This window comes from Polyodon spathula, chromosome 15 (genome assembly GCF_017654505.1).
Source record: "Polyodon spathula isolate WHYD16114869_AA chromosome 15, ASM1765450v1, whole genome shotgun sequence".
Lineage (NCBI taxonomy): Eukaryota > Metazoa > Chordata > Actinopteri > Acipenseriformes > Polyodontidae > Polyodon > Polyodon spathula.
Genome location: NC_054548.1, coordinates 17171213 through 17192933, shown reverse-complemented (window position 1 = coordinate 17192933; position 21721 = coordinate 17171213).

Genomic DNA, 21721 nt, shown 5'->3' with positions numbered 1-21721 from the left:
TTAATTGGTAATTGAATCCCAGCACAACAGTATATATAGATGCACGTTGTCACATACTGGGTGGTTGGGTGTTCGGTGAGCGGAGAACGGGATTGGAGACGGAGGAAATAAGTAAAGTAGTAGTAGTAATAATAATAATAATAATAACAACAACAACAACAAAGTATCCGCTCACCGTGTTTGTCAGTGTCTGTCCGTGCACCGTTTTGTTAAGTTTAGTCTGTTTTCGTTTGTCTATTTATTTTGGCGTAGAGTGCCGTGTCCTGTGTTTTTCGTGTTTGTTTAAACCTTTTATTTTGTATTAAACCGGCGCCAACAGGCGTCTTCATCATTTCATTTCATCCGTCCTGTGTCTTTGTATATTTCATTACCTTTCCTGGTTCTGACGCCGCCCACTTCGGCCGCGCCGCCCGGCAGACAGTGGACATACAATTAATCTACACTATCCACAAAATGGAAACTTTCTTAGTCATTGTATTTTGATGCTTGGAAACCCTAAATATGTCACATGAATGCATAATAATAATAATAATAATAATAATAATAATAATAATAATATATTATACGTGATGACATGTTTAGATTTTATAGTGTGTTTTATAAGAAGAAAAGCATGTTTTATTTGTATGGATGCTATTATGTTGTATGCATAGCCATTGCACAAATCATTAGCAATCAATGTGCCTGTGATTGCCAGTTATCAGATAGTATGGAGTTATTATCATGCTTATTATTGTTAACATTCAAGGTGGGGGAGAGGCAGAGATTTGTGACAGACACTGTGTTTTAAAGTGAGTTGAAAGCTGCAATAAACAAGCTTTCTTTGTTTGAAGTTTAAAATCAGTTGCTTGTCCATTTACTAAAAATAAACACATGTTAATACTGAAACAAAAGCTTTAATATACCTAACAAACTGTGTGTTTAATTTTTATAACCACAAATGTTATTCTACATCTTGGAATTGTTTTAAATATACTGGTCTGGCAGCCCTGCCAAGGTAGGGGCCCCTGAATCAAGTATTGCATGATGCCCCCAGGGGTCAAATGCCGCCACAAGGTGAAGAGTTCTTTTGATCTTAGCAGGTTAAAATGATAATGCTACAGGGTTTCCTGTGTCCACCAATCCCTATTTAATAACTAACTGGATAATTATCTGCAATTTTCTCTGCTACACAGTAATCACTGTTTAAATGATTAGGTTAAATTCAAGCTTGACTTTCTACTGTCAGAGTGCTTACATACAACACTGGGGACATTGTCCACCCACTCCGAAGTTCAACCCTGAGTGACATAACAACTAATTTATAATATATTAATTGGCTGAGACAGGAATGTGATTCCTCTCTTTGTAGTCCCCAGTGCTAAACAGCTGGTCTACTTTAAGGGGAGTGGAGACCAATTCTGTTCCTGGTATTCGTCATGGTTACATCACAAAACCTCTTCATATAAAAAAAAAAAAAAAAAATCACGATGGAATTAATCATAGGTTATCAAACTACCCTATTGTTTTACAGCTATGCATTTTGGTTTGTAATCCTAAAAGGGGTTTGCTTCTGAGAAATGTCTAAATGCTTTAACAGCTCTTAATCTCTTATGATTGTTTGTTCACATATGGTTACTTGCAAACCAGAATTTGAGTGTTTTTTATCACCATGTCACAATAACATTCCCTTTCTTTTCATTGAGATCTGTTCCTGTCCCTTGGAATTATGGGATACACAAAGCTGTCGGTTTAGACTTTGTGACATTCTGTATTGAATTGATATAAGCTCAATGTCAAAGTCCCAATGGTTAATGCTGAAAAAAAAAACTGTGACAGGTTTTGTCGGAAAGTAAATGCAATCATTGGTTTGACCGAGTGTCATCTATCTAATGCTTGTCAATTCAGATCTGCATTTTAAAAAAGAAAAGATTAAACCCTGCCCTTCAGCTGCATAAAGGGTTCTACAGTTGGTGCAAAAGCTTTGGAATTCCTTATGGCACTGATGACATTTAATGTTGCAAGAGAAAATACAATGGAGTCATGTAAAAACATTATCTATATGACTGGATTGTGACTACTCACTGCAGCCATGTATAGCCTTATATTTAAAAAAAACAGCACATATCCCACTATGCCACCAATCTTTGCAACTGCTCTCCCTCTGGAGGTAAATGAAGCTCAATTCCCTTGGAGCAGCACTCCCCAGCAGCACTAGCCTTACCTCAGTACTCTTTCTGCAGACTCTTTTGTGTTTTCTTTTGCAAGTAAGAAATGTATCTCTTTCTGATTTGAGAAACGACGCACAGGATAATCTGGATGCACGGCATGAAACATCGAAAACAAATTCAACGAGCAGCTGTGCCTAATATCAGAGCAGAAATCTACTCAATTGAAATCATAAATGCGTAAAGGTGGATAATGATTTTGAAACTCTAGTCAGACTGTAATCTCTGAGCTGCTAAAAAAAAAATGAAATATGTATGCACAGTGGTTTTGAGATAATATATAATACCAGTAAAAAAAAATATATATATTTTAAGTCTAGTTTAATGCAGAATACTCCATTCTATTTGAAAGAGCTAATCCAGTAGGGCGACAGCTGCCTCGCTTTTAGGTCTTTGTTCAATGAGAACACAGAGAACCTCTTTCTTTTGAGAGGTCCAACACAGCAAGACATTCAGTCTATAATAAATTAATCAGTTATTAATTTGTCCCTTTTTCAATGGTGATCCAGATTAATAAAGTTCCTTTTTAAGGCCCTGTGACGGGGTGCCCACCCCTTATATACATTAATTTATTTATGGATGTATGTTAATTTATATTATTTGTATTGTATTTTTATTATTATTATTATTCATAATTGTATCATGTTTGTTTATATGTGGGTGGACGAAAGTCATCCGCTATATAGTATTGTTTAGTTTGGATCAGCAGGGATGGAGTTAAATCCTTCCGTGCCAAAATACATGTAAGAATGTGGCTGGAGCCTTAATTATATCATTGTTAATTACTGGATAATATGGCTCCAGCCACAAACTATAAAAGCAAGAAGAGAGTTTAGAGGAGTTAAGAGCAAGAGCATGCTACCAGTAAGCGAACCAAGGTACTTGTTTGTATAAAAGATTGTATTGTTTGTTTACTTTGGCCAGTGTGCTCTTTATTTTGTGTTTTGTTCAACTGCTTGCTTTTGTTCAATTTATAAAAAAGCTGTGTAATTGTTTCGTTTCCCTGGTCTGACATCACCCCTGCAACCATCTTTGTCAAAGTCTCTTAAACAATCTTTAGGATTTCTTCTGAGTTTGCTGAATCATTGTGGCAGTGTAGTGTGACGAGAGAAAAGTACAGCTTTGCGACGCTGAGGAAGTGCAGGCTGTAGTTTCCCTATGGGCAAAAGTGTTCAGGAAGATCTGGAGTCGTGCGTCAGAAATAAGAAAGTTTGTACCTGAATTTTTGACGATTTGAAGCAAATGGACATAAAGCGCATGTATGGTACACTTAACTTATCCACTCAAAAACACAAAATTCTACCAAATTTCTCATCCTTGACCTTTATTATATTACTATAAATAAAGAAAAAGGTGAAAATCCAAAAATATAGTCAAACTAAATACTGTCCAGCTGTATCATACATACAACTACGGCTCTCGTTGCCCTCACGCAGCTTCTGTTTTTTTTTTTTTTTTAAGCACCCAAACAAAAAATAACTAGAAAAAAACAACTATCCTTAAACGGGATATCTTTGGCAAATCATATTTTTAAAACTTTCTTTTTTCCCCTTCAAACAGAACTAACTGAACTTTAGTAAGTTGATATAATCATTCAAATGTGTGGATTATAAAGACATTCCTAAATATATTTACAAAATATAGCCATACAAGATACAGCTGTACCGTTGGTCTATTAATTTATGGATTACCATTTGTTTGCACATCATTTGGCAAACTTGGTTAATTAATAACACTAATTAATAACAACTGTCTTGTTGAGTGTGACGTCAGTAGCACGTCTCGGCTCTGTAGTGGAAAAACAACACAGGCTCTGTGAGGGCTCGGTATGTCCCTGGCGCAGCTCGGTTGTGCAGTGGAAAATAGGCATAATATGTGTTTTTAGGTCTAAAACTGTTGGTAAATACTATGGTAGCTATTTACTCGCAGCTGTTTACTGTGATTCGTGCCCAATGTTTTAAATAAGCAATAACTTTGAACACTAAATTAAGTCTGAGGTTAAACTAGATGTTGCTACTTCCTCAGCAACAAGAAACTGCTTGAACTGTATCTAGAATTCCAGATGAAAACGCATAGACCTTGAGATGAAGTCAGACACTTATACCCACTGACTGGCTAGACGATAGACAAGTTCATTTAGTCGTTTTAAAGACCAGTGGGTGATGTTCTCAGCAGTAACATGTCTGTTTGTTCCAAATGTCTTTGGCAGGCAAGTCCTGCTGTAAAAGGAAAACAGATCAATATATCAATTTCCCATGTGACAGACAACTGACAAGGAATGAAACGTGTGTTTCATCAGGTAATGGGACTTTTAAACTGCTTTGGAGGCAATTAACTGCAGCAAGTAGCACAGAGGCCACCACTAGATTTAGAATGGGTTTCCAAAAATAGGAACCACTTCCATTCCATGAATATATAAGTGGTTTGCAATGCCAATAGAGCCATTACAAATGTTGCTGCTAATTATCCCACTGGAATTGATGATTTATACAAGCTTAGATTTTGTTGTGTTAGGGACCACTTCAATTTAAAGTCTAGTTTAAAGTCTAGTGACTTTATTTGCCAGTTGTTCTATACCTGATGGAACATGCATACTGATGAACAATCGTTCAGCTAATTTATAACATAGAGAATCATTTTGTCTCAGTCTCTTTGTAATGGACTATATATTTTTTGCCAATACAAATGTATGGGTGTTTTCTTGCTTCTCATAGAACACTAAAGCCAACTACTGAAAACTTGTAGCTGTAAATATATCCATGTAAGTAAGTAAGAACCCTATAGATATAATATTGCACTTTAGTTAAGTATTAAGGATTTGTTGTACAGGCATCTGAATCAATAACATAATATACTATGTTACTATTTTCAAACTAGAAAACTGAGCTTTCTAATATCAGTTGTTTTAATTTAATTCTGTCAAGTTTACCCAGCACACATCTGCTGCTTATTATTATTATTATTATTATTATTATTATTATTATTATTATTATTATTAATATTATTATTATTATTATTATTATATAGGAAAGTGTAGTCTTTTGTTTACTTTAACCACTTTAAACATATATTGTTGAGCTCAGGCTGCCAATGTTCTGTTATATTATGATACATGTGTTACAGATTTTGTTAAATAATTAATTTTAAACAGCAGTAAGAAAATATAAATCTTTAGAAAATTAAATCACAAAACAATATGAAATACAAAAGATGTTTATCACTTAAAACACTAAAAAAAAAAAAGATTGTGTATTCCAAAAAAAGCATTAAGCCAAAATGTTGATGTTTCAAAGAAACTCATTCATAAGCTGTGTCTTTCAGCTGTCCTCCCACATATAAGCATACATTTCTATAGCTTAACCACTTGACATTTAACATGAGTTCTATATGTATGATGTGAAACATTGTGATGTGTTATATATATATATATATCTAATATATATATATATATATATATATATATATATATATATATATATATATATTACATTAAGAAAAGGCATATTAATCAATGTTGCGTGACTGGACTATTTAACTGGTTTGAAAGACCAATAACTTTATACAATGACGCTGGTGAGTTCTAAGTTCATTTTTATAAAGGAATCCCTATAAAACAGCGCTATTGGTGGAACAGCCTCTCACTGTTTGAATGTTATTACTTAATTATTATTTGAAAGCCTTCAGCTTTAGAATGCTTGGCTTTGAGAATTGGATTCAGATAACCTTGAACAATCCAACACAATGTACACCCTTAAAACTATAACTGTCAACTTCTGAGAACCTGAAAAAAAGCTTAGCTGCCACTATGGTAAAGATCTACAGTAAATATAGATGTACCTCATTGAAATGTTCACTTACAAAGCGTACACTACAGTATGCAGTAGTTGGGGAGGTGAAGGAAGAAAAACAACTAAACAGTAGATGTTTAAACTATTTGAGTTCCATATTGGATAAGCAGTGTATTTATAGGGATGTGTACGGTTTTAAAATACCTTCAGCACAAATGGAATTAAAGAGAGGCAGTATTTAGATCCAGCCTGGGTCTACTGATGCTTTGAGATGTTTTATATATATATAAAATTTTCACCTTTTGTTGCCTTATAGCCTGGGATTAAAATGCATTATTTTTTTTTTTTTCATTTATCTACACATCCTACCCCACAACTTCCAAGTGAAAAAAATATTCCAGAAATTTGTAGAAAATTAATTTAAAAATAAAAACTGAAATAGCTTGGTTGGATAAGTGTCCACCCCCCTTGTAATAGCAATCCTAAATTAGCTCAGGTGTAACCAATCGCCGTCAAAATCAGACACCAAGTTAAGTGGCCTCCACCTGTGTTAAATTGTAGTGATTCACATGATTTCAGGATAAATTCAGCAGTTCCTGTAGTTCAAAGCAAAGACTCAACCATGAGCACCAAGGTGCTTTCAAAAGAACTCCGGGGCAAAGTTGTTGAAACGCACAGATCAGGGAATGGGTATAAAAAAATATCAAAGGCCTTGAATATCCCTTGGAGCACGGTCAAGACGATTATTAAGAAGTGGAAGGTGTATGGCACCACCAAGACCCTGCCTAGATCAGGCCGTCCCTCCAAACTGGATGACCGAGAAAGAAGGAGACTGATCAGAGATGCTACCAAGAGGCCAATGGCAACTTTGCAAGAGCTACAGACTTTTATGGCTAAGACTGGTCAAAGTGTGCATGAGACAACAATATCCCAACACTCCACAAATCTGGTCTGTATGGTAGGGTGGCAAGAAGGCAACCATTACTCAAGAAAGCACACCTTGAATCCCATTTGAAGTATGCAAAAAAAAACACTCAGGAGATTCTGTAGCCATGTAGCAAAAAGTTTTGTGGTCTGACGAAACTAAAATGGAACTTTTTGGCCTAAATGCAAAGCATTATGTTTGGCGCAAACCCAACACAGCACATGACCCAAAGAACACCATCCTTACTGTGAAGCATTGTGGTGACAGCATCATGTTATGGGGATGTTTCTCTTCGGCAGGGACTGGGGAAAACCTTGAGGAAAACCTGGTGCCCTCTGCAAGAAAGCTGAAACTGGGATGGAGGTTCACCTTTCAGCATGACAACGACCCAAAGCACACAGCCAAAGCTACACTGGAGTGGCTAAGGAACAAAAAGTTAAATGTCCTTGAGTGGCCCAGTCAGAACCCTGACCTAAATCCAATTGAAAATTTGTGGCATTACGTGAAGATTGCTGTCCATCAACGCTCCCCAAGGAACTTGACAGAGCTTGAACAGTTTTATAAAGTAGAATGGTCAAATATTGTCAAATCTAGGTGTGCAAAGTTGGTAGAGACTGATCCCAACAGGCTCACAGCTGTAATTCTGTAATTGCTGTCAAAGGTGCTTACACCAAGAATTAACTCAGGGGATGGAGACTTATCTAATTATGATCTCACAGTTTTGTATTTAATATATAATTTATTTCTCAATAAAAACTTTTTTCCCCTTAACAGTGTGGAGTATGGTGTGTAGATAAGTGGAAAAAAAATCCTCATTTAAATGCATGAACCTCTGAGTGAGGCACTGACACAAAAAAATGTGAAAAAGTTCAAGGTGGTGTAGACTTTCTATAGGTACTATATATATATATATATATATATATATATATATATATATATATATATATATATATATATATATATATGAAAAGTCAAAAAAAGCACAGCTGCCTAGCTCCCAAATCAATGGAGAAAAATGCATTTAAAAAATGTGATGTGCCAAAAAGATTACTCTGGTAGTTCTAGTGTTAATTCCATTCAAGCCTTCTTGTCCAGTGAGGGTATTGGCGTGACTCAGATACTGTCAATCACAACTGATGGTGCTCCTGCCATGACCGGCTGTCAGAGAGCTTGTAAAACATCAGAAATATTTGACCCAAATTTGATTTCCTATCATTGCATAATCCACCAGACTACTCTGTGCAAAGCTTAGCAATGAGTATGCTGATGTAATGTCAGTGGTGATGGGTAAATTTCTTTGATCCAAGTCAACATTGCAACACAGGCAATTTAAGAGCTTTCTGTCTGAAGTATCTGACGATTATGATGACCTAATGATGCACAGTAATATCCACTGGCTGAGCAGAGGGAAAGTACTAAAGAGGCTGTGGGAAATTAGAATTCATGTTGAAAAATTTCTGCATAAAATGCCCTGCCAAAAAGCAGAAGAACTCTATGCATTTCTGAGGGATGGAGCAAGTATTAACATTCTGGCTTTCCTTGTTGATTTAACAGCCCAGTTGAATGATTGTAACCTGATGCTTCAAGGGTGAAATTGCAATGTAGTTGATCTCTACAGCACTATTGCTTCACTTCAATACAACCTAAGTCTATTCAAGCGTGATCTGGAAACTGGGGAGATGCTACATTTCCCGACGTTGCTAAGTTGCAGAGGTAATGCAGATATCAATCAGATAGTGCCATCCCTTGACACACTACATCAAAACTTTCCACAGAGGTTCCAAAAAATGGAAGCTGTTCAAAATATCTTCCTGTGTGTAAGGAACCCATTCATAGTGCAGGCAAATGGCACTTGGTGCACTGAAGCCAATGCCTTCCCAGAGATTGATAAAGCTCAACTGCAAGTTGGAACTCTCTGATCTACAAGTGGGCGAAGTGCTGAAGGTATGACACAGCGACGCTTCTACTGAAGCTTTTTGGACAACTCTTGTGTCCTAATTTATGGAAGGTGACATTTAACATCTTAACAATGTTTGGCTGAACTTATGTGTGTGAGTCTGCATTCTCAACCACGAACATTATTACATAGTGTCAGCATTCTGTTTGGACTGATGATCATCTTTACAATTGCCTCCGTATTTCCCTGACTGATCTCACCCCAAACTTCAAGGCCCTTGCCCATCAGAAGACCTGCCACTTTTCCCACTGACTGTGGGTATTATGATTGTACTTTACTTATATTGTAAAGCTGGGTTTCCTTATAAAGTTGCACTTGTTACAGTAATATTAGTTATTTCACTTATTTAACAATGTTTACGTATGCTTTCTTTTGCTTACTCTTGTTTTCTCACTATTATTGCAGTGTGGTTTATTAATGTTTACTATGCTTTGGCAATAGGTTGTTACTAAAATAAAATAATTATAAAACAATACAGTTATCTCCCTTCAGCCATCACCAGACAGCAATGAAAGATGACTGAAGCAGAAAGCTAAAACAAAGAGTAGTCTGTACTACAGTAAATATTGATAAGTAAATGTATGTTTGCTGACACTAATGTTAATTTGTAAGAATATAAAATAGTCTTGAAAGTTAGTTATATTTTTGGTTACACCTAGGCCTCTGTGTTTGAAAAATATTACTTTGGACCATGAAGTAACCTTGACCAACAAATTCAGACCTTGACAAAAAATAATTGAGTACCCCTGATCTAGAGTATTGTCTTTGATATAGTAGTCTCTAGTCAACTGAACCATCACCATTCAAAACCATATAAAACCTACTCACTGAACCTTTGAATGTTGTAACAGAAAACACAAATGCACTAAAAAGCTGAACTTGTGCAGCTACAGTTAGTAATTGTCATTGAGCCCTTTTTGTATGATTCCAATGTCAGCAAATTCCGAATTTAACAAATTTACGATACAGAAAAAGAACCGAAAAGCGATACATTTTACACCTATGGTTAGTCCTCCTTAAATCTAGATCCAGTTCTCATCCTCAGCAAGTAATACCATAAATACTAGGAATTCAAGTTTACGTGTTTCAAATTACACAGTGGTTTCATTGTGTTATTTCTGTATTCTTTCTATCAAGGACACTCTGTGAACTCAATACTTTCCCTCACTAAATATTCTGAGGAAGCTAAAAAAAACAAAACAAAAACACAGATCTCAATTTTTAGAAACAGAAATAGTCCCAAATGCACGACTTGAAAAGCATTTTGCTGAAACAAAAAAATAATTTCATTGTAGAACTCTGCACTGCTAGAATGAATTATATTACGTTCTAGTTAGTTAATAACATGAAAGTACTAAAATGAAAAAATATACATTTATTTTGAAAGAACTGTCATTACATACAGTATGTATCTATACATTTAAAAGTGATTTTTTTTAAGTAATTGTTGCCTTCATTGATTTGTTTTGTAATTATTTTAATTAATTAAATGTTACTGGCAAATTCTTTAAGCTTTAAAACACACAGCAAGAACTATTAACAATGGCACCATACTTACCTTAATTTGTCAACATATACATTACGTGCTATTGTTTAATAAATAAGAAGTAGTTTGGGTGGTGTGGGAATATGGAATTTAAAAAAAAAACCAAACAAAACAAGCAATAGGCACCAAATGGGGAGACTTTATAGATGTGTGAAATTTGAATCGAAGCATTTCCTCAATAATAGAAATCAATTGTCTTCAGTCATGCCATCAAAAACCATACATATATAATTTAAAAAAATAGAGCCATAACCAGAAAGCCAATACATATAAACATTATTTCTTGGAATGAAAGCACCACATTGCAACATTTATTCCAGTAGATTACAAGAGAACTGTTGTGACAGATGACTGTATTTCATATTAGAGAGATCACAGGTTTTATTCTACTCTGAAAGCACGACTGTATCAAGATTTTACTCCTCATGTCTCGCTGTCTCCAAATACCATGCATGTATTTATTTTGTTTCAAGCATTGGCCATATATTGACAAAAATGGGCCTTATTTTAGCCTTGGTTTATAAAACATTAGTAAGGCTGTGTCCCTACTAAAAATGAACAGCAATGAGGCTGTCAATCTTTGCAAACAAAAATACCTGTAACTTTATAGCACTGTCAAGTTTTACTGCCTTCAAATATGCAATTTAAAATATTCTGACCTTGAGGGAAGCAGATGGTACTGTAAACTGGATGCACCGTATCCATAAACGTCAGACCATTTCTTGACACATAGGAAATTAAGAGATTCCACCAGCGAGGAGTTGTTTAAAAATTGCTTCCTTGTGCAGGCAGCAGTCCTTGTAGTCAGAGCAATAGAAACAGACAGACGAAAGGCACAAGTGGGGCCCTGAAATTTTAATTTCTTTATATTTTTGGGGTATGTCTACAAAATAAAATGCTGCATTTAATCAAGGTTTGACTTATCATACTAATGTATTCACATGTGGAAAAACACGACTGTAAAATGCATGTATGCATATGTTTTGTCATATTATATGAAACATATATTACAATGTACTGCTAGCGGTTCTTTCACTGCACTGCGACCCCCTTCTACCATTAAAAATGACTAGGTTACCCCACTGCCCTGTGTTATTGAAGAATAATTTGTATTGATAAGTAAAACATGCATTGCAAGGCAATATCAACAAAACTAATATATAGCCATTGGTTATTTTTAATTCACAATACAAATCGCAAGATAGTTTATAGCCAACAGTAAAATAAATAAATAAATACATTATTATTATTATTATTATTATATTATTATTATTATTATTATTAGTAGTAGTAGTAGTAGTATTATTAGTATTATTATAATAATAATAATAATAATAATAATAATAATAATAATAATAATAATAATAATAATAATAATAATAAATATAGCTGCAAGCAGCAATGACAGAGGGCCAAGGGCAACATATGAGTGTGACCTAGATTGTATTTCCCAAGGTCAAGGTCGCTTTTGGAAACAGCTTATATGTTTTTTTGACATGTGTCCTTTAAGAGAGGTCAGAGGTCATGAGCAAGGAATTTTTTGATAGAGCATATATGGGTTGCTATATGTGTTCCATAATAACCATTACCCTATCTGCACTCTGTAAGAACTTATAAGCTAGTTTCACATTTAACCTTAAGGAGAGGTCAAAGGTCATGGCCAAAGCAATTTTTGAATAGAGCATATATGGGTTCAGATGTTTGTTTCATATTAATTATGACACTGTCTTCACTATAAATGAGTTATAAACATGTTTTGCATTTGACAAACAGTTTCACAGAAGAAAATGTTTGAATACGTTTGACAAAACCAATTCATGTGACCAATCGACTTCTCTTGAATAAATCTAAATATAGGGCCTAAGGGTAGTCTGTGGCCCAAGTTTCACATCTCTACCATAAGCGGTTTCAGGGAAGATTTTTTTAAATTGTCCAAAATTCTTTAAAAATCCAATATGGCCACCAAACCGTGTGACTTATGACCTTCATTTTTGAGCTAGCACAACTTCCCACAGACCACTACCATCGTATGAAGTTTCATGAGTTTTCGTGCAATGGTGTTGATTTTACAGATATTTGAAAATTTAGCGGGATAATAATAATAATAATAATAATAATAATAATAATAATAATAATAATAATAATAATAATAATAATAATAATAATAATAATAATAATAATAATTGCCAGAAACTTCCAGTATCAGTACCAAACAGTTTAGCAAATACTGCAGAATGCCAGTACCAATCACTTTAGCAAATAGTGCAGAATGCCATTTTTACATAATAACCATGACCCCATGTGCACTGTAAATGGAGTTATAAGACAGTTTTACATTTGACCTTTAGGAAAGGTATTTTTTGATAGAGCATACATTGGTTGCTACAGTGTCTATAGTAAGTATTTACCCCCCTTGCACGTCTTCACAGTTTGTTGTGTTACAGCCTGAAATCTTGATGCATTTAAATGGGATTTTTTTTGCCTTTTTTTTCTGAGTAAAACAGGTTTAAGATGCACTGAATAGTAAAAATAAACTCAGTACTGCATCTCCAGCCAAGCCCCACCCCTTGTTCGCTGTATGTTTCACATACCTCTTTATAGACGTGCATACTGATAAATCCTCTCCTGATCAGTTATTTTATCACCAAACTCCTCAATAACGCAATCTAAGTCTTACTATAACATCTCAAAAAGATCTGCAGATCTCCGTGATATTCTTTCAACCCTGGATGCAGAAGCAGCTACCTCCTTTGTTATGTCCGTGTTATCTCTGTGGTGCATGGGGCTATCAGATACGCCCTTTTTTCATTTGGCTCCTATTGGTCTCAGTTGGCCATTGAAAGGTTTTCTCTGCTTTTTCCAAAGAAAAAATGACTAGAGACTTGTGCTTTACGTTTTTTTGATGATGTCATACCTGGTCCGTCATAGGACTGCAAAGGGTTATATAACAAACACACTGCTTTATACTGTAGTAGTCGCTTTTACTAATCCACAAAGCAGCTGTTTTCACCTCGTTACCTTGCCATTGACATAAATTTCAATAAAAAAAGGTAGCACTTTACTGTAGTAAAAAAGCTTGACAGATCAATCAATCAGCTGTTGGCACCTCATTACTGGCGATTACCCCTGTACTGTCCCTTGACATGCTTGTAACTCTGTCAGTCAGCAAACAATGGAATGTTGCTTCAAAAGGCTGGAGACAATGTGAAAATTTACCTGATTATGGACTGGGGAAGGGGATGGGAGTACTCTGTAAATAATTAGTGTTTGTAAACTGTGTTATTCTTGTTCAGATCTGTTAGTGTTCTCTGTGTGTTTTGGTGCTTGTGTGACTAGAGCTGAAAGAGTCTGTGTGTGAGTGCATCACTGAGGGAGTGTTAGACCAATGAGTGAGGAAGGGGGAGGGACTTGGGTGTGTGTGTGGAGATGACAGTTTAAAAGAGAGACGCGGGATCTGGCCACAGGAGAACTGGGAGAGAGTTAAGAGAGGTTGAGTTTATGAGTGAAAGGAGAGGAAGGAGAGCCATTGTTCATTAAAAGCTATAAATAAATAAATAAATAAATAAATACAGTGGTTTCCTACTGCTTTGAACCTCAATTCTTGTCTGTCTCATTATATAATGCAAACCCCGCAGCTCAGCACTACAATATGTAAATAAATCCTGTTCGCCTGCGGGGCCTATCAACTTCAACCTACTCTGTCACAAGCATTAATACCCTGTATCTTTCTAAACAAGGGATTTAGGGGAGCTCCCTAATAAAAGCTGATGCTCAAAACAATAGTAATATAGTACAGTAATTAATTAGTGTATAATGGTATTTAAAACAGAATTCATTTATCTGCCTTTTTACATATCCACCCTTACTCTGGTCCCATCGCAGTCGGATTACTGTACTTTTTATTTCATTCATTTTTAAATAAATTTTGAAGTCGCCAATTTGTTTTTTGTTATTTTCTCTCCAATTTAGGAGTGTTCAATTATTTTGTTTAGCTCAGCTCACCTCTACCACCCCTACGCTGTGGCCAAAATGAGCACATGCTGTCCTCTGAAGAGTGTGCCATTAACCACCTGCTTTTTTACACACTGCAGACTCACCATGTAGCCACCCAGAGCTACAGCGTCGGAGGACAAAACAGTTGCATTTGTTGCTGGCGTTTCCCAGTTCGCTTTTTGTGCCAGTTGTGCTCAATGCTCTTTAATAAAAATAGTGCAGAATGACTGCATTAATGAGTTTGTCAGAGCACTGTGCTCTGCTGGATAGCCACTGTTTATTGTAGAGAGGTATGTATTGATGACTTTGTGCGACAGTACAGTCCATCAGCTAAAACAGTGCAATGGAGACAATCTTAATTGCAAATATTTGACAGAAAATGATGATGCTTTAGTTGGTAAACTTATGAAACGCATTGATGTGTCTCCCAATGACTTGCACTATCCAGTTCTGTCAATTATTTTCTTTTTATGATTTCATTAAACTTAATCGTAAACCACAACTACTACACATCACATTCCACATGTAAAGTGTGTATACTGAGATTTTTTTCCCTAATTTTTACCTGTGTTTCAATTATTATTTATTTATTTATTTATTTATTTACCAATTTTACCCCTATGTTAATATATGTAAAATTAACTCCCAAAAATTTCTGGAAATTTTTTTTAAAGATAAAAACCAAAAATGAGGAACACTATTAACATTACAGAAGTGCATTCTGCTGATTGGCTGACATGGTAAGTTGGTTGCTAGGTAACCAGTTCAGAACACTCAGGCAGTCGTGACCCACAGTTTGAGAATTGCTGTACTAGGCTACTGAATGTTAAAACTGTTGAATTGAAAAAATACAGCAACAGGCAGAAATATTTATATACGATCCTGTGATGTTTCTAAAATACACAATAGAAACAATGTAGAGTCAAAAACACTTCCACATGGTTTAGCACTGCCCTATTGCAACATTAATATTTCTCCCCAGTGGATGTCATGCAAGCCCACTGGTAAGCCAAGATAAAGTTATTCATCATTTCCCAATTAAAGTGTTTATAGATAATAAAATAATTTCATACACGGTGGCTCGGTTTCCATACAGTTTAGAAATTCCAAATTATCTCTCCGTTGTTATGACTTTTGTGACATAACACGCATATGCCAAATAAATAAATAAATACATAAATAATAATAATAATAATAATATGTGAAGATCCTGTTTGTGGCGTAACGTTGTGCGACTTTGTACTAACTAAAGGCTGTAAGATGTGCTGGAAGAAGCCCTGGTAAGCTCTTTGACCAAATAGGAAAAAATAAGCATATAGAATGAAAGGTTTAGAAACCTCTTCATTCAGTATTTCTTTTATGCGAAGCCATTTATTGAACGTTTCAAATTATTGCCATTTGACTCATAACATTATTTATAGAATCACATTCTGCTGGAGAGAGCCTTTCACTGTCCCTGCGGAAATCTGATTCAGGTATTATTATTATTATTATTATTATTATTATTATTATTATTATTATTATTATTATTATTAGTATTACAAAATGTGGGCTAGTAATATAGCCTATTGAGGATTTACTACCAGTATTGCAAAAATGTTTTATGCTAAACATTTTGACTGGATTAATTATCTATAATTAACCTAAAGTGCTGGTATTTTACTAGCTCTGTTCATATAGACTACCATAAGGATCAGAATTGCTGAAGCTATGGTTCTGTTGGAAAATGTGTATATTTTTAACATTTTAATATTTAACATTTTTAACATTTTGTTTTGTATTTGTATTTGTGTAACACTATGTCTGGGTTTTTGTTTTGTTTCCTGTGCTTTGTTATTACATTTTTTGGTGGCCAAATGAGGCAGACTGCACTCATCACTACTCTATATAACTAATGCTGAAATCTCAGTCTTAACTGGTACAAAACTCAGTACACCTATGTAGCTGCCCTCCCCAAGATGGCCTCCGCAACTGGGCTTTATACCTACCACCAGGCAGCCTAGCACCTCCGTCTGTCGGGAGGCCAGTTATCCCCCTCCATCCTCCTTCACCCTGTTATAATACCCACCCATATTTTAATATTAATTAGGAGAGAATTTCTTTCTCTAAAAGAAAACTACATGGAAACCCAAATTACCTGAAAGGTACTACCAAAATAGCGTGAGAAAAAGGTGAGACTTATTTTTATTTTTCCATGGAAACCCTGCTGTTGATAGTTGTATGGGACCTATTTTATATATATATATATATATATATATATATATATATATATATATATATATATATATTATATATATATATATAGATAGATGCAATATATACAACAGAACTTGTGGGGGGAGATGCAATATATACAACAGATATGTCCTTTTATTAAACAATGTTTAAGTGAGTTTTGGTATATCAGTCCTCATACATTTGATAGAAGGAAGTGTGTGGGTGCACATGCTGTTAGTGTGGGGGAGAAAACAGAGTGAAACAGAAAGACAGAGAAATGGCAGATTTGTGCTGCAGTGTATATGTGAGAGAGAGAGAGAGAGAGAGAGAGAGAGAGAGAGAGAGAGAGAGAGAGAGAGAGAGAGAGAGAGAGAGAGAGAGAGAGAGCACCCCCACCTGTGAGTTACTTATTTAATATTGGGAGGGGAAATAACCTTGCCAGTGGGCAGTACATTCTGTAACAGAATGACAAAAAACAATCATAGTCTTTAATTTATTTATCACTGCTTGAGAGTAGATTATGGTGTTATGAATGTTAACAAACACACTTTGTCATTTTAAAATTATAGTGTCCCTGCACACTTCCACCTGCTAATACCTGCTGTTCAAGTCTAAGGTTATAAAGAAGGATGCTATTGCCAAGTATTTTAGAATTGTACTGAAGGAAGGCAATGGATGGATGGGAAGCCACATTTGGGTGATAAATCTGTGCTCAATAACACATGAAAGAGCATGTACAGTAAACTATATTTAAACATTTACAATAATTACTGAGGATAGACAATTCTTTGTTTCTTATTTATTATTATAAAATAGTATTGTGATATAATATGTGTGTAACAGCCATGCTTTCTTGATGCAGCTTGGATTGTGATGTGGCCATTGCATTAATGTTTCAGTCCCTGCTTCTATTATATAAGATTTTGTTTTGCTGGGGGAGCTAAACTATTTTTTGCTTGTAATTCACGTAAAAAAGCACCACATTCTGTAAATAATTTTGATGAACAGGGAAATGCAGAAACTAACCTTGTTTAAAAACTGAGAAAAATCCTCATGGCTTAGCATAACCCAAATCTTTAGTTTTTATATTAGTACTTGAGGACTGGTAAGGATATGCTCAGTAATTTATTTGTGCCTATTTCCGTCCAAATATGTGATGTATGTAAAAGGTATGTGACCAGTATGTGAAAGGAATGGCTTGCGAGTGACATCAGACCAGGAAATTCAGTATTGTGAGTGAATGTGCTGGTGCACAGATTTATTCTAAAACAAAATGATTTGACAAAACACAAAACTTCACAAAACAAAACCGCACGATGGCCAAAAGAAACAGACAAACAAAACAATGAACAAATCCCAAACAAGTATCATGCTGGTCCTTCCAGCATGAGTAGCAATTGTTTTCTTTTGTTATTATTTTTCCTGACTTTCTTCTGTTCTCCACTATGAACATCCCACTCCGATTGAGTGATCCATGCCTCTATATACAGCTGTGCGCAGTCTGCATGTGAACTAGTTGCGCATAACCTGTGCCCACATACAAATATACCTTTTAACTCACCTGTGTTACATAACCCAAACTATACAAAATAAACCAAATACACCCAAGGGTGGGCCCCATCACGCAGTGAAACAATGCTGTTTCTTTTATAGCCAACATGAACCCATCACCATTTAATTTAAACCCTGCTGAAGAAACAAATAAAATAAGCACAATAAATATGTTGTTTTTAATGTATAATGTACAGTGCCTATAGAAAGTCTACACCCTCTTGTGTGTCAATACCTCAGAATTTCATACATTTAAATTAGGACACACCATACTCCACACTGTTAAGGGGAAAAAAAAGTTTGAATTGAGAAAAACATTATATATTACAAATACAAAACTGAAAGATCATAATTGGATAAGTCTCAGCCCCACTGAGTTAAGCACCTACGGCAGCAATTACAGCTGTGAGTCTGTTGGGATAGGTCTCTACCAACTTTGCACACCTAGATCTGCCAATATTTGACCATTCTTCTTTACAAAACTGCTCTGTCAAGTTCCTTGAGGAGTGTTGATGGATAGCAATCTTCAAGTCATGCCACAAATTTTCAGCTGGATTTAGGTCAGGGCTCTGACTGGGACACTCAAGGACATTTACCTTTTTGTTCCTTAGCCACTCCAATGTAGCTTTGGGTCGTTGTCATGCTGAAAGGTGAACTTCTGTCCCAGTTTCAGCTTTCTTGCAGAGGGTAGCAGGTTTTCCTCAAGAACTTCTCTGTACTTTGCTCCATTTATTTTCCCTTCTAACCTGACAAGTGTCCCAGTACCTGCCGATGGTAAACATCCCCATAACATGATGCTGCCACCACCATGCTTCACAGTAGGGATGGTGTTCTTTGGGTGATGCACTGTGATGGGTTTGCGCCAAACAATGCTTTGCATTTAGGCCAAAAAGTTCCATTTTAATTTTATTTTAACTTTTTGCCACATAGCTACAAAATCTTCTGAGTGTTTTTTTTTTTATTATTTTGCATATTTCAGATGGGATTCAAGTTGGGCTTTCTTGAGTAATGGCTTCCTTCTTGCCAGCCTACCATACGGGTCAAATTTGTGGAGTGCTTGGGATGTTGTTGTCACATGCACACTTTGACCAGTCTTGGCCATAAAAGCCTGTAGCTCTTGCAAAGTTGCCATTGGCCTCTTGGTAGCCTCTCTGATCAGTCTCCTTCTTTCTCGGTCATCCAGTTTGGAGGGACGGCCTGATCTAGGCAGGGTCTTGGTGGTGCCATACACGTTCCACTTCTTAATAATCACCTTGACCGTGCGCCAAAGGATATTCAAGGCCTTTGATATTTTTTTATACCCATCCCTTGATCTGTGCCTTTCAACAACTTTGTCCCGGAGTTCTTTTGAAAGCGCCTTGGTGTTCATGGTTGAGTCTTTGCTTTGAAATGCAATCCCAGCAGAGGGAACCTACAGGAACTGCTGACTTTATCCTTAAATCATGTGAGTCACTACAATTTAACACAGGTGGAGGCCACTTAACTTGTTTTGTGATTTTGAAGGTGACACCTGAGCTAATTTAAGATTGCTATTACGAGGGGGGTGGACACTTATCCAACCAAGCTATTTCAGTTTTTATTTTGAATTAATTTTCTACAAACTTGTAGAAAATTTTTTTCACTTGGAAGTTATGAGGTAGGATGTGTAGATAAATGAAAAAAAAATAAAATAATGTATTTTAATTCCAGGCTATAAGGCAACAAAAGGTGAAAAAGGGGGTGTAGACTTTCTATAGGCACTGTAAATATATTTGCAATCCTTGCTAATCTATCCTCTAAGAGGCACTATGACTCCGTGGTAAAAGCTCAACAAGAAATTACTGAATTATCAGCTGTAATCAGAAAAATAAAAACCTGTAGTCGTCAGCCCTTTGTTATTAACATTTTGAGATAAGGAGCTCAAACTGTCTTGAACTGGTTATTAATTAAAAAACATATAACTGGAGGGCACATCTGGACATTAAAAAAACAATTATAAACAAGAACTAATATTTGCTTATGCTGGCATGTAATCATCTGTTTCAACAAGGTAGGTAAATGTTCATGACAGTTTTGTTTAGGCAAACCACTATTATGAAAATCACTGTGCTATTGAAAGCCTCAGACCGTTTGCTTGCAAAGACCATCACTGATTGCTCAGTAAAGTATAGCAAATAGCTCTTATTTATTTGAATACTGTAAAGTAATAGAAGAATGCAATAAAAATTAAAAGAGGTAAAATAAAATTGTTTGTAATTGCCAGTAAACATTCAGAGACTGGTTTGTTGTTACGTGGCAGGTGTTCTCTGACAAGCACATCTTTTTTGGTTTGTTTATTTATTACTTATCTTCACTATGCTGCTGCCAGAAAGCTGTTGCCGTATCATTGTGCAATCATTGTATTTGAATGAACTATAACCAAATTACAATGCTGTGTGGCCTGGGGATGCAGTTTTACAAGGGTGCTCAGCAGTGCTTCAAGAGGTCATTCTAGTATTGGGAGAGTCGCACACCAGTGATGGCTGGTGGCCAAAAAAAATAAAATAAAAAATAAGGAGGTAGAAAAAAGCCTAGGGGTCCTAAGAAGTAGTAGTAGAATTGTATTATTGTATTCGGATTGACAACATTTTTCATATTATTATTATTATTATTATTATTATTATTAGTAGAAGTATTAGTTTATTTGGCAAGCTCCTTTATCCAAGATGACTTACAGGTGCTATAGGGCAGTAGAGGGTTACTGTGCAAGCTTAATATTTAAATAGTGTAGTTTAAAGTAAGTGCAAATAATAGTACTAAAATACAATATGAAATAGGATGCAACAATTAGGATTGCAACAAGTTATAGCAACAATAACATATTAGTAGTGCATCAGCTGAGGATCCTGTAACATAATGCATAAGTTAGGCGAATCCAGTGCATAGTAGGAGGGGTAGATCAATCTACAGGTGCAATAAAATCAATTTTCCTGTTAATTGCATTTTCTCCTCTAGCCAACAGAGAAAAGAAAACGGTAGCCCATCATTGTTTGTTTATTCTAAGTTTATTCTAGGAGTTTATAAGAGGCAAAAACTCTCCGGGCTCCTCCAATTAAAACCTGTGTTCAGATCACGTGATCTGATACTGCTAGTACTGTGGTTAACAGCAAATAGGAGTTTATAACAGAGTCTTGCCTCCTCTGAGGGAAAGAAAAACAAACAAACAAAAAAAAAAAAAACAACAACAGCTTGGGCTTAACGAATTGCTGTATATATATATATATATATATATATAACCTTGAGTCTGAGTCATCAATGTCCAAGTCATATCATTTGAGTCCAAGTCCGAGTCACAAGTCCTTGACTCCGAGCCCTAGTCCTTGAAACAAACTCAAACCAATTTTCATTAAACTAATAGCTGTGGTGGGGGAACAATTTAACTAACAGATGTTGTCTGATATCCCTCTGGCAAAAATGCACAAATAATAATAAATACAAAAAAGATAATTTCGATTCATGTTTCCAGCTAGATTGTTTAATTTGCATTCCTTTTTTCAACTTGTCTGACCACTGTCTTTT